The following is a 19,325-nucleotide window of genomic DNA, read 5'->3' on the forward strand; positions in this document are numbered from 1 at the left end:
ATACAAAAATTAGCTGGGTGTGGTTACAGGGGCCTGTACTCCCCGCTACTCAGAAGGCTGAGGCAGGAGAATCGCTGGAACCCGGGAGGCGGAGGTTGCAGTGAACCAAGATTGCGCCACTGCCCTCCAGCCTGGTGACAGAGCAAGACTCTGTGAAAACAAACAAACAAGCAGACAGACAAAACAAGCAAACAAAAACCTCACTCCATGTTCACCTGACCCTCCTCCGCTGTCCTCTGTGGCCCTCCTTCTTCCCAGGCCCAGGACCCCCACAACAGCAAGGCCATGGCGGTATCGCTGAGGTTTAGTAGAAAGACGACGACCTCAGAGGCCATGGACCAAGTGGCACAACGCACAGGAAGCCCGTCCGCTTCCCCTCACACTCACTCACACTTCAGCTTCTGGGAGGACTGATCTGCAGACCTACTGGCTAAGTCGTAGTCAGCACGAAAGAAGGAAGTCACCACCTCTCCTTTCACAGCTGTGCAGGGACGGAAGGCAGAGAATAAGGCGCACGGGCAGCAAGGAACTTTCATAGAAAGGGACATGCACATTGAGCCAGGGACTTTGCAGGACAAGGTAGGGTTTTCCGCTGTCCCCCGTCCCGCATCCCCAGGGCGTTTGTAGTAGAAAAAAGGGACTTGAGAGCTTTCGTTTCTCTTTGTCCAATCTCACGCATTCAGAAACGTTGGGAACAGACAGTCCCTTACTGGAGGATGTGTCTCAGAAAGACCTTTTGTGGAAGAAATGAATTATTTTCATATCCTTATTTATAAATCCTTTTTTATTTTATTTTCCAGACAGAGTGTGGCTCTGTTGCTCAGGCTGGAGGGCAGTGGCATGACCACACCTCACTGAAGCCTCCATCTTTTGGGCTCAAACAATCCTCCCGATGTAGCCTCCCCAGTCCCTGCTACTACAGGTGCAGACACCATATCTGGGTAATTGGTTTAATCATTTTTTAGATAGTGGTCTCACTGTGTTGCCCACGCTGGTCTCAATTTCCTGGGCTCAAACCATCCTTCCACCTTGGCCAGTTTTATAAATGCTTCCAATAAATGTAATAGAATAAATAATTCTTCTGAATACCATAAAGATCTGCACTTTTTTCTTTTAGGTTGTGTTATTTCACATTTAAATCTCTGGACTGGTAACTGATTTCCCTGAGTATACCTGTAGGTCGTTCAGACAGTGTATGTTTCAGAAATAGCCATAGATTCTGATTGTAGGCTGTAGGCTCAGTTCTGACCAGAAAACAAGTCCTGCCAGTCTCCTACCTCAAATATATGTTCGTATATTGACCTGATCCCTGGGACAAGCTTCCCAGACTGAGACCATGGTATCATAAAGCTGGATGCTTTCTTGAGGGGATAGAGTAACATCCATATTTTCAATCCGTGTGTAAATAAAGTAATTAATGGATGAAAAGATGTATGTGACAATGCGAAGCAGAATAACAGGTATTTGATTAAATATGTCACCAAATTTTGCTTTAACAGATCTGATCGTAATTATGTCAGTCTTTGTGTGTCATGTAGTTTCTGTGGCGTATTGTTGTGTTTTTTAGAAATAATACTTTTAAATGGAAAAAAAATCTTATCTCAATGACTATGCAAAACAAGTCATGGGCTGTATTTAGATCTCAAACCATAGTCAGCTAGCCCCTGGATTAAGTTTTACTTCACATATTTAAATGCTGTATTTTTGTACCAGTACTCAAAATATTAACACAGGAGAATTCCACCACCAGGTAAGATTTAGAAAGCCTCAAGAGAAAGTCACTGTAGCCCTGAAAATGGGAAAAGGCCTAATAATCTATAATGTTATCTTTTGTTTTGCTTTGTTTTAGGTCATGAGAGTCCTGAGGTAACAAGGCAGCCATGGGAACCGATACAAAAGAGTGACTAGTCCCTCTGAGGAGGGATGCCTCCTGCAGGCAGGGTAATAATCATTATGAAAATGCTTTATAAAATCTACACTCTACCTGGGTCAGGTGCTTATGTTGGTTTTTATAGATGTCATGAAATCACTTTGAGGGGGTAATCGTAAGAGAGAAACATGTGTGTTGTGTGTCTTATAATATCAATATAGTTATTGTGTGTTTTGTGTGATTTGAGAGCAGGTTAATCGGACACCCACATTGGGACACCCTCTGTTGTAACATTTGTTGGGAAGAATTCGACGGGCAGTATATCCAGAGAACTAGATAAGAGTATCTCTCGTGTATATATTGTTGTGTTGTTGTTTATGTTAAAAGCAATACTAAAAAATAACAGTTTTGCTTGTTTGTAGTTTTTGTAGTATTTGTTGTGTACACTTGTGTTGGTAGTGATAAATTGTTCAACCATTGTGGAAAGGGAGTGTGCAATTCCTCACGGACTAAGAAAAGAAAAACAATTTGGCGCTGCTTGAGGACATCCCTTGCGGGCGTGGTACCGAGAGGTACATAATTCCTTCTATTATAAAGACCCAATGCCATCTATGTCATTGGCAGCACTACTTACAATAGCAAAAGAATGATGAAATCAAGCCTAAATGCCTATCAATTATAGACTGCACTTTTTAAAATAGTGGAAATATATTACACAATGGAAGTACTATGCGCCATAAAACAGTAGTGAGATATGAGATAATGTTCTTCAGGAACAACGGGATGGAGCTGGAAGGCCATTACCTAGTAAACTAATGTAGGAACAGAAAACCTGAATTCCACATGAAGTCATTTATTAAATGAGAAGAGCATATTAGCTGAGAACACATGAACACCCAGGCAGGGCCAACCATGCTGGGACCTATCAGAGTGGTTAGAGGCTAGGAGGAGGGATGAGGCGAATGAACAAAACTAACTAATGGCACTGGCCTTAATACCTGGGTGATGACAATAATCTGTACAAACAAACCCCCTATGAATGAGGTATAACTAATTACAAACCTGCCACAAGCAGCTTCCCGAGCCTAAACTAAAATTAAAAGGAAACTCGCAAAAAATCATGAACTCTTCTGATCTTTCCAAATTCAAAAATACAGTTCATTTCTTTTGTATAAAAAGAAGGAAAGATAGGAAGGAATGAGCATGAAGGGAGGTGGAGGAAAGAAGGCGAAAATAAGGACAATGTGAGCTGAGTGAGGGTAGGGTGGAAAGAAGTAAGGAGGAGAAAGGGAGGGAGAGAGGAAGCAGCGAAGGCAGGAAGGGGAGATGAGGAGGGAGGTAAGCTATGAAAACAGCGTAGGTAAGGAAAGACGGAAAGAAAAAGAAGAAAGAAAGAGACGTTGAGAAAAATAAGGGGCTGGGACAATACCGTTTCTTGTCCCTAGCCAAACCAGCTATCTGATGGAAGTCACTTTAGAAACTTGTATGAAAGAGATAACATTTAAATCAGGAGGATTTTAATCAATCATAGCATGTTACAGCCCTTCAACAAGTTATTCTGGCTGTTGTTTCTGAAGCAGATTCAAACCTGCTTGACCAACTAAATCTCCAATGTAATACTCCAGAAGGCAACTTTCCACTGGATTAAAAGCCCAACTGATGGACAAACACAACACTGGTTGTGTCTAGGAAGAAAAAGAATAGAAAAGTGCAGGAGACACAAATATTCCTCTCGCCATTAATGCTATAGGTTGGATAGTATATTAGTATATCGTTTAGATAAAACGGCAACGCCTTAATCCACTCTTGTATATAGTAGTTTATATAAGTTAAAATTAGATATATATAGAACTCGATATGTATGTATTTAGGTTCCTCCATCAATATACCAGAGGGACAAATTGAATCCCAGAGCGGAGAGACTAAGAGAGCTGTGTGAGATCAACCGTGCTTTTGACGCTAGTTATTTTCAAAATATATTTTATGCCAAAACGACACATAATGATTAGTGAAGGAAAATTTATCATTATTAAGAGCACACTGTAGCGCTGCAAGAAAAAGGGCAATACAACAATTTAGTCTTTGTTCATATAGGATATACCACTTATAATGTCAAGATATCTTTCTGGCTATCAAAGAGTTTGATGGAGGTTCTTTTGAAGAACCTAATAAAGTATTCTGTGGATTTCTGTGTAACATTTTAGTTGTATATTAACCTCTGCATCTAATTTTTTGGTGTTTTTATTGTTGTTGCACAGTTGCAATAGGATCTTGATTTTCACAGTCTATTTATCAGTAATCTGTATCTTGAAAATAAGAGCCCCACTCTAAAATAAATAAATTACAAATAACGGATGGAAGAAGATATTTCCTGCAAATATGAATTACAGAAACTCGAAGTGTCAAATTAATACCTCACAAAGCACACTTTGTAGCAGAGATTATTATAAGGTTTGACAAAGTGGGGACATTACATCATAATCACAGAGAGGTGCATTGATTCAGAACACAGAAACACCATGAATATGTAGGCACCTTCAAAATACTTGAGGGAAAACTGATACATTACAAAGAAGAAATAAACACATGTGCATTTAGTAGAAGACTTCAACATCACTCTGAGAATTTGGTAGAAAAAGTGTACAAAAAATCAGGATACATAAATGCAGAAGGCTTGAACAACACTATCAAACCACATGGCCTAATTGATATTCATAGAGCAACAGCAGAATGCACACTCTTCTCAAGTGCTCATGGAATGATCACCAATTCAGAGCTTAGCAGGTGTTGACATGTGCTCTGCTTTCCTGGAAAGGTCACTCTCACCATCACCCTTTTCAAGGATGTGAACGCTGAGGCATGAGGGAGGGTAATTACCGGTTTACTCAGGGGATGCTAAGAACAGAGGAGAAAACCCCAGTGCTCAGGTGTGTGTCTGTCTGGTGGGCCATGTTCGCCAACCCATTTAAGTGGACAGGGCTCCAAATAGCTACCTAAAGATGAGGTTTTGGGCATTTTACACTTTACACTTGAAATCACTGGCTTCATCTCAACTGAGGCCTGACTGCCCAGTGTCTCAAAGACGCAGGTCATGACCTGATCCTTCAGGAACAGATGGTGTTCCAGCTTTGTGATAGTGACTTTCAAGGTGTGGAACACTTGGGGTGCCTTTGAGACACCTCAGGCTTTGTGTCTCTGCTTTGAATGAAAAGCTCATCACCCACGGCAGCCAGGGAGGTACCTTTACTCGGTGGGGCTGATCTGTTAAATTTTTCTGTCTAGAAAATGAAAACTTCTGGGAGCACTTCCAGTTTCGTGTAACCTCTTAATAATTGATGCCCCTAAATTCCGTATGTCCTCAGAGACTGTTCCTTTGATTCTGGGATGGAACCAGCTTTAATGCATTTATGCCTTAATCATAAAAGTCAAGTTGTTAACCTACAGGAAAATAAGACTTTGTTCATATCACACATTCCAACAGGTTTCATTTGTGATTCCTCAATGTGGGATACTGAAAAAAAAAAAAAAAAAAAAACCTAAAAAGCCTGGTCATTGAAATTAGACTCTGTTATTGTACTTTGTGAAGAATTTTCCTCCTTCACTGTTAATTACCCCTGGGCTCATCAACACCTTTGTAAATAAAGGGACAAAAACCATGTGGCATCTACGAATGTGGCAGTATGAGGAAGTATAAGGAATAGGGAGACCACAGCCCAGTGGCTCTTCTCTTGTTTCAAACAGAGTCTGTGAGGTGAAGTACCCACATCTCTCTCCCATCCCTCAATATTCTCATCCTACTCCTGACTGTTCTCTCTTTAGGTGGGATTTTCTAAATACGATTGTCCACAAGTGTTGGTGGGGATGTTGCTATGTGAGGGTATCCATAATCAGTCATCTTAAAACAAAGATGAATGGAGAGGAGAGTTTTCTGATCCGTTTTCAAGTGCACTGCTTTTGGATGTGTGGCTGCAAAAACACATGCTCTCAGCAATCCCACAGCAGCTGTCTCAGAAGATTGGCCCTGGTGCCACCACAGCTGCTGTTGCAGAGCCAGGAGCTCCTAGTGGTTTGGCGTCTTCTGCTTAAATTTGGGGCCGTGACCCCTCTCTGCTCACCCAATTCCTGGTAGCATCTGCTGAGTTGCCTGGTTTGTTCCAGCGTTCCCTGAGAGCCTGTTGTGTAACAACTTTTCAGAGGGTCTTTAGGGATTCCACCCACACCACAGCAGTGACTGTGCAATGGCCGTGTGCTTATCTTTTTGGAGCCCCCGTGTGTGTCCTCTTCAGTGGAGCTGTGAAGAACTCTACTTAAATATAGATCTCATTCTGATGCTCATCAGGCTGCTTAGAAAGCTGCTCATCTCGTCTTTGGACACATGTACTTCATTCCTTTTGTGTGCATTGAAGTCTGATGTGATTTTGTTAATGATGTGGACTCTTGTAGTTAGGTACTTTTAAATATCTTGGTGAATTTAACTCTGGCAACAACTTGAAGAAGTCGTTGTGTGATCCCCATTTTACGGGTGAGGAAACTGACACTCGTAGAGGTAGAGTAGCTTTAGTCACTCCACACAGGTGCTTGATGCGTTTCACATCTCAACGTAGAAGTCTTCCTCTAAGGTTCATGCTGTGCACGAACATGCACTACACATACTGATGAAAATAAGACTATTGTCCTCCTTCCAAGTGGGAAATTAATGTCATGGCTGAATAAAGACCCTTGTAAAAAAAAAACTGCACTTCAAGGTTGTCTATCTCAGTATTCCAATGGAAAAGCATGGAGTTTTAACCAGCTCCCGGAGAGACCAGGAAGCACAGAGTGTCCTACAAGAATAGGGATCCCTTGGAAGTGAGGTTCACCTTGACTCAAGAAAGATGACTCATGTGTGGTGAAAGGCAATTATCCAGGGCCTCAAGAACAGCACCAGGAAGGAGAGCTGGGTCTGGTGGGATTGTGGTGGTCCTCTCTCCCACCTGAAAATCTACTGCTGCCTGCTGACCCTCTCAAGATGGTGACCTCTCTGGGTTCCAGCACCTTAAATAGGCAAAACTGGGAGGATGCCGATTTCTCCATTCTGTGCCAGACATGTTTCAGAGAAACATGACCAAGGAGAACTATGAGAAAAAAATGTAAACTCTGTGTCAGGCCATTCAGTGCTTGACTGGTGCCCTGGGGAGCACATGCATCCCAGGAAGACTGAAGGGGGCCAAGCCTGCAGGAAATGTCTGTCAGACCTGCCTCTTAGACCTAGAGTATCCCTGCCCATACAGGTTCATGACACAGACTTGCCTTTAAAGGCAACTGCAGATATGGACAGAGGAATTTCTAACCCTGGTAGAATACGGCCAGTTGTTCTGCAGGGGAAAGTCGCATCCAGTAGTGAGATGCTGCTCAAACTGGCCCGCACCACACTGTACTGCCTGAGGAATAAGCGTTACATTTGTTCTTTCTGGGTGAAAGGAGAGGACTGTTTGCAAAGACATGAGAAGCCTGCAGATCCGGATGACCCCCCTTGCTGGTCAGAATATTAAAGATCGATGTTGTGGTAACAGTGACCCTGTAGCAGATAAGCTTCTAAAGCAGGCTTCAACCATGCGTCGTCTTGACTCACCAACAGAGAAGGCTGCCACCATACTGTATGTTGGTGATCTGGCGGATACCATTACTCAGACAGATTTAAGAAATTGTGTCTGACTGTTGGTGACATCCGGATGGTCACTGTTGTGCAGAGATAGCAGTGTGCCTTTCATCCAGCTTTCCACAGGGTGGCTACAGAAGTGGGTGCTGAGAAGTTCTCTAATAAACTGATTGTCCATGGATGCAGACTCCACGTAAAATGGCGACAATTCCAAGCACTCAAGGGGGGGAAAAAAAGGAGGAGGACAGAACCTCAGACTCTAGGATCCTGCCAGAGCTTATTCCAGTGCTGCCAGGAGCTCCTTCTCTCCTTGCAGCTCTGGTGCCCACTTTGGAGCCTGCTTACATGGGCTGAGGTCACCTTTTCTGACTTTTTCCAACCACAAAATGCATCTGGGTTTTTAGTGGGCTGGGCAAGGTCTGGTTGTTGGAGTCCTGATGGGTTGGCAGGGATGGGCCTGTGCGCTGGTCCTGGCGGTGCCCAGGGCAGAAGGAAGGAATAGGAGTTCAGCATGCCTGCTCAAAGCTGCACTGTAGAAACCATGAGCCCTGGATGCCCAGGTACATGGGGAGTTCTGGGAGAGAATACCGACACAGAAATCGCCCAAAATCCCGGGGTCTGTCCTGAAATAGGAACAGACTTGCTGCACTCTGGGTGGCTGAGCCCCCAGAGAGTGTCCTGCTGCCCTGGGCTCTGCAGAAGTCCCCTCATGCTGCTGGGCCTTGGCCTCAGGGTCAGCTTCTGGATTTCTGGGCCCGGGCTGGTAGACCACAGAGGGCCAGCCCATCCCCCTTAGGGAGGGTCTCCATGCTGAGGAATGCCCGCCGAGGCCTGGGTGCCAGGGACAGTCGTTCCAGGCCCAGGACCTTCCTAGGGATCTTTGCGGGTTTGGCTGAAAGAAAAGCAGATTTGGTCCACTTCTCCGCCAAGCCCATTTGTTCCTTGCATGGCTGGGCCTCATGCACCTGGGCCCCTGGAGCTTTGGGGTCTCTAGTGGCCCACCTGGTGTGACATTGAGGAAACACCCTCAGGGTGCTGAACCCAGGGCGAGGGGTGTGTGCAGCCTGGGGCATGGGTGCTGTCAGGGCACCTCAGGTTGCTCCTGAGATGGACCCCAGGGTTCAGGCTGGCTCGGGGCTCCAGGCCTCATACCTTCACCCCAGGGCTGCTCTGTCTGGGCTTCAGCCCTGGTCCAGAACTCAGCTGGGAGAGGCCTTACCTGTCACCTGGCCCCCCTTGCCACCTAAGATGAGCATTTGTCTCCATAGCTCCTGCACACTGGACTCCTCTGGCATCCCGGACAATCCATGCCATGCCATGAGTTCCCACACCAGGGGGCCTACTGCACCATTTCCCTGAATCCTCTCTGGGTCTGAGACACTGATTCTTTCCACTCTCTGGCTCAAGGCTTGCTCTCCTGACACCCCCGGAGGGGTGCTCGTAAGTGAGGCGCCCCTACTGTTCTCTGGCCCTGTTGGTGCTGTCAGCTGTGGGTATAGGCTCACACAGATGGGATGGAGCCATCCAGTGCCCCCCAGGGTTCTTCTAGGCCAGGAGGGGAAGGGTGTGGGAGAGGGGCTTGGAGGGGTCTTGCCCTCATCCCCTGCCTTGTCACTGAGGCGAGTCTACCACCTGCCCTGGGTCCCAACCGGCCTGTTTTCAGAAACTTCTTTGAGAAGGAAGAGGAAAAGGAGGAAGGCCCGGGAAGTAGGGATGGAGGGTCCTGGGCAGTCCCCATGATTTAATGCCTCAGAGGGTGACTCGGGAGGCTGGAGCCCACGTGGGATGCAGGTCGCAGTGTGTCCTTCTCAACTTGGCCATGGGGGCCTGAGCACCACGTGGTCCTCAAGAGCCCAGGCCTGAGACAGCATGACCTGAAGGAACTCCCACGGGTCAAACAGGGACAGCTTCAGGAGATGTTCTAGGAATGGGGTTGCACATCAGGCCAGGTGGGGTCTCCTGGGAGCGGTCTGTGCCTTCACCTCATTTCTGTCCTGGGCACCTCCCACAGGGCAGTGCTGGGCCCTTTTTGGACAACACTGGGGTCCAGCTGTGCACAGGAGGCCACAGACACAGGGAAGGCCCACGCAGCGGAGTGCTCACCGCACTCCTGCCTTTCATCTGCGTGGTGTCCGGGGTGGGCTCAGTTTCTAGAAGGACTCACGGTGCCCTGTGCAGCTCAGCAGGCCTGACTTGCCTTGGCCTTCCCTCTGGGCCAGAGCACAGAGGGAAAAACAGGGTCGCGTGGGCAGTGCAAGTGCTGCCTTGAGGCCAGTTGAGGTGTGTCTTCTGTGCTCCCCCAGCACCCTCAGGCACATGGGGACAAGGTTCTGTGCCCTTTGAATGCCGCGTGTGTCCTGGCTGTGAGCATGTGCTCACTCTGCAGAAGGCAGACGTCCCAGAGCCTCAGGATGAGCCCAAAAGGGGTCTGTGGGGACAGCAGGCATGGGAGGACCTGCCCCATGAAGGCTGACGGCTGGTGGAGTGAGGAGAGCCTACTAGGGTCTCAGTCTGTAGTGCTGGGGGCCCACTCTGTACAGGATCAGACTGCCCTTCCCAACGAGGCTGCCTCGGACAAGATCCTGCAGATCCTCATGGGGGTCAATTCATCTTAGTCGAATGTGGCCCCTGGAAGAAGGGGCTCCCATGTTCTCTCCCAAGGTCATTCCTGGCCCAGTCTGCACACGATGCTGGCCCTGAGCCCGAGTCCCTGCTGTGGGATGTCTCCTCTCTGGCAGGACATGGTTTCTGTGCCCTGCAGGGACGTGCCTCTGCCTCCTGTGCAGAGGAGAGGAGCAGGATCATTCTGGAGGAGTCAGAACCCTGCAGTGGGGAAGCCAGGCACTGTGAGCAGCAGGGTCACTGCACTGGCCGGGGGCGGCGGGTCTCCTGTGCATCCTTGCCCCATCAATTGAGTGCTGTGGGAAGCACATTAAGGTGGCAGTCCGGGTGCTCAACGTTTCCTTGCCCTCATGGAAGGAGCAGAGGTGTTCAGAGCCCCTTGGACATCCCTGAAAGCCTCCCCATTCCTGGGCCCTCTGCAGTCCTTTCCCAAGGCCAGAACTCCAGGCAGTAGGCTGGGCTCTCACCCTCTTCTCAGAGACCCGTACCTCGACCCAGAGACCTCCCTGATCCCCTTCAGTTAGGGACCGTCCATAGGCCTTACTTGATGCTGTAGCGCTCTCGGAGCATGCATGGTTTCTGAAGGTGTGGCTCACGTCTAGGCCATTCTGGTGTACATTCATTGAGGACAGTTTGCCCTGCTCCATCATTTTCTGTAGAGCATGGCCAAGAGTAGGACCCAGCCTCATCACAGACACAAGACTCACTGCCAAAACAGCTGCCATAAAACAGCACTTCTGGAAGGAAAGGAAGCTTTTTCCACAGAAAACTTCTGCTCCTCCTTGTTTCCAAAGGCAGGGAAAGCCATGAGAGCTCAGCTCACCTGTGGAGCCCAGGTCACTACCTGTCCAGGATTTGTGACTGGCCCCTTCCACCACCCCCCAGGACTGACTTTCCTTCCATCTGGGTAACTGGGCTTCTCACACGGCATGGCATGTTTGTCCTGCTCTGGCCAGTTGTGGTAGGGCCAAACGAGGTATTTCCCTAGGTTCCTGGCCTTCCCCTTCTTGACATCCATCAGGAGTGACCACACTGGACCCCAGACTTGTGGGAGGATTCCCTTGTAGACCCAGTGAGACAACTATGGACAGAAGAAGGCTTTGGTGAGACAAGCCTCAGGGTGATAGTAAGGGGGATCAGAGTCTAAGCATTCTGGAAGCCTCCTGCCTTTGGCTCCGCAGTTCCTCAGGAGAGGTTGAGTCTACCTAGGACCGGGCCTTCCTTCCAATGAATAAACAGTGGACAAGTGATAAAAAGAAAAAAAGGGGGTAACTGTACATTTTAAAATAATGTGAACAGTATAATTGGATTATTTGCAACTCAGTGGATAAATACTTGAGAGGAGGAATACCTCAATCTCCATTGTGTTCTCATTTCAAATTGCAAGCTACATCAAAACATGTCAAGTATCCCACAGGTATATACACCTACTAAATACCCACAAAAAAATGATATAAATTCAACGTTAAAAAAACAAATAAATGACATATATAGCCATATATCAATTAAAGGAATTGGATTCACTAAAAGCAACAAAGAAATACAGTAAAGATATTTCTCAATTAAACCTCATGTTTCTGATGACTTCACTGGATAATTCCGCCAAATGTTTCTGGAAGAAATAATGCCAATTCTCCACACACTTCAAGATAATTGAGGAGAGGCCACACTTTCCAAAGCATTTTACAGAGCAAGCACCAGCCTGATATCGAAGCCAGACAACATTATGAGAAAATAACATGACAGACCAATGTAACTCACGAACAGACACAAACTCTGTATAAAACAATTAACCAGAGTTCAAAACTAGCAATATAAAAAGATTTACATTATAGCCAAATGGAATTTCCCCATATGTGAGTTTAGCAAAGTAACATGGTAGAAGATGAGCATGAAAAGTCAATGTTATTTTTATATGGCAGCAACAAACAATTGAAAATTGAAAATCAATATCCCTTAATATAGCAGCAAAACCCCCACGAAATATGTAGTGGTAAAATTTCACAAAATATGTGTAAGACCCGTGCTCAGAAGCCTAAAAAACATTTGAGAAAAATATGAAACCTCGTTGAAATAAATACAGAGACATGCCACGTTAAAGGATTGCAAGACTCAGAATTAATATGTCAGTTACTCCCAAATAATCTGTATGTTCAATGTAAACCAATCAAAATCCCTGCAGCCTCCTGTTGCTATAAAATGACAAGCTGACTTCAAAATTTATATGGGAAAGCAAAGGGACTAGAATAATCTAACAATTTTATAAAGGACAAAGAATATTGGAGGACTCACATTACCTGATATCGAGATGCATTTGACAACTGTGCTAATCACAGTTTTTACTGTGATATTGGCAGAAGAAAAGGCATAACAGTCGGAAGCTAGATCTATACATTCAAGTTAAACGGATTTTTCCATAAAGTGCCAAGATAATTAAGTGGGGAAGGATGTTTTATTCCAGGAGTGGTGCTGGAAGAGTTGGACATTGACATGCAAACAAATGAACCTCAACCATTGCCTCACACCATACACAAAAGTTAACTCAAAATGCTTCATAGAACTCAATGTGAAAGCTAATGTTACAACACTTGTAGGGGAAAATGTAAGGGAACCTGCGGCATCATGTAAGATAAAGATAGACAGGATGCAAAAAGCACTAACTATGAAATAGGGCATGCATAAATTTTTAAAATTTTATATACTACAAACCTGTCCCTTCTATACCTTCACAAAGGAGAAAGAAGCTGTGGAGCTGGGAAAGCAGACTATTCCCCTGCTCTAGCCACTCTCAGACAAGTTTCTATGAAAGTTAGAACCCAAGATCTGTTAAAAATGCAGATTCCAGGAATCACACCCAGGGAAGCTCATGTAGTGTGGCCACAATCGTGTCCTAGGATCTGGGAATTTACTGCCCAGCCTAGGGGACTTCAAGAAAATTTATTAAATCCCTTAGGTAGCAAGACTGTCTGAAATATATCCACTCCTCCCAGGACAGACATGAGGTTGAGAAGAATGACCTCAGAGCACACAGCAACATAGGACATGAGGAACACAGTGTGAGACTCACCATACAGGTAAGGCAGTGCATCTTATGAGAAGACCTCACAACTCTTACTGGCTTTTCTCCCCAGAGGCCTCAGTCTATCTCAAATCCCTGCTCCCCATGGGTGGTGAATGGAGTTGTGTCAGAAAATGACCTTTTAGATCCCCCAAAGGCATGGGCTTCTCTCAAGGGCCACTGAACACATAGGATGGGACATGATGCAAGCTGTTGTCCCCCTACCATCAGCCTTGATTTCCTTCTTGCACCATCATGTGCTTCCATGGGGGCCTAGAGCAATGACACGAACTAAGGCCAATGACTTCCCTTTTTAGGAGACTGGCCCCTCGCCTGAGCAGTGCGTCTCCCTTCTCCTCCTTTCAGCTGTCCTTCTCCTGATCCCATCTGCCATTCCATAGCAGACAGGTGTCCCTGGTAGCCTGTTGATCTAGCCTGGCCCCTTCCTCCTGTGTCCCAACCTGGAGAGGGCTGCTCTCGCCGAGTGGAATGACATCAGTCCCAGGATCCCAGAGCCATGACTGCTACAGAACCATCCATAGCATCAGTGTCCCATGGCAGTGGTTGACCTTTGAAATGAAGCTTCATCACCCATCGCAGCTGGCCCTGAAGCACTTTCTTTTCTTTTCGTCTCATTTGAGACAGGCTCTCACTGTGTTGCTCAGCCTGTAGTGCAGTGGAGAAATCATAGCTCACTGCAGCCTTGACCTCCCAGACTCAAGCAATCCCTCCATCTCAGCCTCACAAGTAGCTGGAATTACATGCGTGTTCCACCATGCCTGGGTATATACTTTTTAAGTTTTTTGTAAAGACAGGGTCTCCCTATGTTGCCCAGGATGGTCTTGAACTCTGGGGCTGAAACAATCCTCATGCCTCGATGACCCAACGTACTGAGATTTGAGGTCTGAGCCACCTCACCTTGCTGTGAACCATTTTCTTTCTTTTAAAATTGTTATTATACTTTAAGTTCTGGGATATGTGTGCAGAACATGCAGGTTTGTTACACAGGTATACACGTGCCATGGTGGTTTGCTGCACCCATCAAGCCGTCATCTACATTAGGTATTTCTCCTAATGCTATCCCTCCCCTAGACCCCCATCCCCCAACAGGCCCCGGTGTGGGATATCCCCCTCCCTGTGTCCACGTGTTCTCATTATTCGACTACCACTTATGAGTGAGAACATGCAGTGTTTGGTTTTCTGTTCCTGTGTTAGTTTGCTGAGAATGATGGTTTCCAGCTTCATCCATGTCCCTGAAAAGGACATGAACTCATCCTTTTTTATGGCTGCATAGTATTCCATGGTGTATATGTGTCACATTTTCTTTATCCAGTCTATCATTGATGGGGCATTTGGGTTGGTTCCAAGTCTTTGCTATTGTGAATAGTGCTGCGATAAACGTACGTGTGCATGTGTCTTTATAGTAGAGTCAGGCACAGGCAGGGTCGACCAGGGTTTTCCTGCTGTCCTCACACCCAAATTCCAGGGTGTTTGTAGTGGAAAGCAAGGGATGCGAGAGCTGTTGTGTGTGTATGTGTGTGTGTGTCTGTGTTTGTGTGTGTGTGTGTTTGTGTGTGTGTGTGTGTGTCTGTGCGTGTGTCTTGCCCAACCATTCTCGTGCATCCAGAAACGTTGGGAACAGAGAGTCCCACGTCACCCTTAGTGCAGAGTGTGTCTCAGAAAGACTTTTTGTGACAGAAATAAAGAATTTTATGTCTATATTTACACATGTCTTTTTCTCAGGGTGTTTTTCTGTTGCTGACGGTGGAGGGCAGTGGCATGACCATGCCCACCTAATCCATTTAATTTTTTTTCAGATGAGGTGTGTCAGTGTGTTGCTCAGGCTGCCTTCAAATATACAGCCTCAAGTGATCTTCCCATGTTAGCCATTTTTAAAAAAATGCTTTTTATGCATGCTGCAAACTCAATCAATTCACACTTCTATGATTTGTTAAGGCTGTGTTATTCCACATTTAAATCTGTCAACTGGTAACTGATTTCCATGAAAACCTGTAAGGTGATCATGGCTCATCAGTCAGTGTGATTTCAGCGTTGACTCACAGCAGCTTGGAAAGCCTGCATGGGAAGTATTTCTTGAGGAAAACTGGAGAGTTTCCAGGAACAGTTTTGAAAAACAGAGACAACCAATGTCTTCCTTCCCTCCCTTGCCTCTCCTCATGTACCAGGTTTTCTGCTTTCTCCAATTGTTAAAAAATCAGCATGGAGTATTCTGTGATGAAAAGCTTTGATCTCTTTCATCATCCCGTTTCTTCCTCAAAACTTTTTTGTTTTTTATTCTGGAAGGGTTGTAAGCAGAAGGGACTAAACATGTTCAGAAAACACATTATAATAGAAATGTGGTGAAAAGTCATCATATTTATGAAATGGTCATGATGAAATCCTGAATTTGTAATAATTGTAAAACTCAGTTTGTGTAACCTCCATCCCTTTTGTCTCTATCACTTATCCGGTGACAAGTGTAGAAAAGATGAATTCCTTGCTTGTGACAGCTGCGTTAATTAGTCAAACTGCTGGATCCCGTCCATCGATATCACACATCCAGATTTAACAGCCACAAAATGCAAAGGCATTTTACAACTGGGGCCGTTTTCTTTATCTCATTGTAATTTCCATCAAACCCCTAGCACTAAATTCAACATTAACACACTTACAAGTACCATGGCCAAGAGAGATCCTGCCTCAAATGTTGAGAGGGGGCTGCAGCAGTGGCAGCCCAGGTGAAGACAAGGCTGGAATGTGTCTTCACAAACCAGCATCCCCCTTTTGAGGCAGGGGTTTTCTCCTTTGCCCAGGCTGGAGTACACAGGACGACTTATAGTGCATCACAACGTAGGACTCCTGTGCTCAAGCGATCCTCCTGTCTTACCTTTTTGAGTAGATGGGACTACAGACACATGTCATGATGCCCAGCTAATTTTAAAAATTGTGTAGAGCAGGGGTCTCACTATGTTGCCCAGGCTGGTCTTGAACTCCTGGCTTCAAGTGATTCTCCTCCCTCAGCCTCTCAAAATACTGGTATTACAAGCATGAGCCACTGCCCGGGGCCTTTTCTCACTTATTTTCCTTTATCTAAGGTTTAAGGTTTATCTAAGGCTTTGCTGAAGTCCAGGAAACTGATTTTTTCCCCTCCCACTTGGAGGAAACAGCAATTCAAACGTTCAGGATTTTTGACCTACTGAAAGTTCGTTGGCAACAATTGTGTCCTGTCTCTGCCTGCTTGCAGGAGAAAACAAAAATTAAAGCCAGCACCAGGCTGCACTTTTCCTCCATACATTGCCCTGCACAGAACAGTGGTTGAGGGATCCAGTGAGCCAGTTCTCTTCCAGTTGGAGGGATTATTGTTAAATGCTGTGAGAACGTGTATTTTTCATAATAGACAACAGCTCGGCTATTGCTTCATACCATGGGGAAATGCATAGTCTCCCAGGAGTGACAGCTTCATCATCTCTACCCCTTCACTCTTCCTTTAATCAAAGAAAGTTTCACCATGTCGTAGTGAGTCAGGGTCCTGCTGGTGAATCACATAGTTGCTGACACCGCGTCAGGAACCCCCAAGGCCGCCCTCACCTTCAGTGATTCATGGACATTCTCTGCTGCCCTCCTGCATACAATACTCCTAACTGAAGCCAGCCGCCTCACCTCAGGTCAGTATACCATGCCTCCCACCTTGTCACGGGCTTTGCTCCTACAGTGATCACTCCTCTCTCCTGAACCATCAACTGCTCCCTCTACATTGGATCATTCCCCAAGCTACGGGAAAACTCACGTTCTTCCCCCATGTCCTTCTGTAGCTACGAACACATGTGTCTGCTGCCCTGCAAAGGAAAACTGCCTCAACTTGTGCAACACACTTCACTGGAGTCCATTTTCAAAATTTTCTACAAAGGAAAATGAACCAGAATATCTAAACCAATTCTGAAGTGTAACTTGGGGGAATTCACCCTACGTGATGTTAAGATTCACATTAATTCTATTTTATTCATTGATTAATTATGTTATCAGTGAGTTGGAAGAATGTGACTTCCCCCTTGGCTTGGGGACTGATCCAATATAAAGGGAGCCATCAATGGTTCAGGAGAGAAGAGTGATCAGTGCAGGAGCAGAGCCCCTAAGAAGGTGGGAGGCATGGGATCCTCAGCTGAGGTGAGGGCGCTGCCTTGGGTTAGGAGCATTGAATGAAGCTATTCATTATGATTTTTAATCATCCAGCCGCATATAGCAATTGTGTTACTTCTCCAGTATTCAAGACAGTGTGGTATTGGGGGAAAATCTACAGATCAAAATCCGGTAGAGTCCAGCAATAGACTCACAACCTAGTAAGTTGATTTTCAGAAAAGAGGCAAAGGCAATGGAACAAGATTATCTTTTAAGAAATTGTGTTATTTTGTCCTGTCTCGTGGCAACTACATTAGTTGTTTTTTATTTTTCTGGTTTCCTTTCCTGTGTTTCTCCTGTGCACTTCAACTGCTGTTCTCTTTGTCTGTCTGCCCCATCACAGTGGGATATTTCCCACAGTAAGGAACTAGTGTCTTTGTGATATTCCATATGTCCATCCCTTCAATGATAAACCGAATCAAGAAAATGTGGTCCATATACACCATGGAATACTATGCAGCCATAAAACGAATGAGCTCATGTCCTTGGCAGGGACATGGATGGTGGTGGCGGCCATTATCCTTAGCAAACTAATGCAGGAACAGAAAACCAAATACTGGATGTTCTTACTTATAAGTGGGAGCTAAATGATGAAAACACATGGACACACGGGAGAAGAATCACATACTGGGGCGTACTGGAGGGCAGGGGTGGGAGGAGGGAGAGGATCAGGAGGAATAGCTCATGGATGCTGGGCTTAATAGCTGGGTGATGTGATGATCTGTGCAGTAAATCACAGTTGCACACATTTACCTATGTAACAAACTTGTACATCCCGCTCATGTACTCCTGAACTTAAAGTAAAATTTGGAAATTTAAAAAAAAGTCAATATCTCAGAATCCGTCCTTCTATGTTTTGGTCTTTGTGTCATTTATCTAAGCATTATGGTGACATAAAAGCTGAGGCATAACAAGTTAGTATGATTAGCGGTTTAGCAGGATTGTAGCTCAGTATGATCTAACATCAACTACTAATATTGAATTGCATTCAGCTCCTTGAAGTACATAAGGAAAGTTGGTAAGATAAAGTATTCACGCTTGAAAGCATTTGCAAATTTCACGCGAAGTGGATTAACACTGAGTACCAGAGATGTCCCTGTCACGATACTAATGAATTACATAATAGTAACCATAAGACCCAGTCAATAATAAAGGGGGAAATAAAAGAAGACATATCAAAGCATCATCAGACGAGTGCAGAAGCACATACGTGAACACACCCTGCAGTAAAACTGACCAACTTAAACATCACCGAGTGCCATTTCAAGCATTATGTAGAACATTATGTAGAACATTATGTAGAACACAGACAACTGTGAACTTATTCTGAGCACATCTTAATCCATCATCTTCATAGATGGCTACAGAAATGGCCTGTAAACATTTTGTCTGATAACCGCTAAAGTAGTGACGTTCAAACTCTTTTATGACACTGTGTGAAAAATACAAAGTTTATATATAGCTGACTAGGCAAATAAGCATATGTATGTGCATGGGGATATGCAGTGTATTTGTATATTCTATATGCAGCGAACGCTATTTAGCAATGTATTTTATCTCCGTTCTTTAAATGCTGTTTTTGGCTGACGACATTAATCTTATGATCGACCATGGATTAAAAACCAGTTTAGAGATAATTAAAGCCTTTTCAGAGAACATCTCGAATAGTTGATAAATGTTGCTGTAGAATATATGCAAAACCACATTAGAACTCAGTTTTGTCCACCTCCTTAGCAATTCAGTATTTTAGACAAAATGTCATCTTGGATATGGGCCACAAAAGCTACTACAAAATATACTATTACTGATGAAATGCGTGTTTCATCTGGAGATATCTGTGTCTCTTTTGCACAGGTGAAGTCTTATTTGGACAGATGGGAACTCACAGGCAAAAGGGACAGAAAGTATATGTGACCTCTTGTCCTCTTGGTATCATGTGGAGGCTTTCCTTGGGTTGCAGC

Source organism: Rhinopithecus bieti, unplaced genomic scaffold, assembly GCF_001698545.2.
Source record: "Rhinopithecus bieti isolate Rb0 unplaced genomic scaffold, ASM169854v2 scaffold_68304, whole genome shotgun sequence".
Classification (NCBI taxonomy): Eukaryota; Metazoa; Chordata; class Mammalia; order Primates; family Cercopithecidae; genus Rhinopithecus; species Rhinopithecus bieti.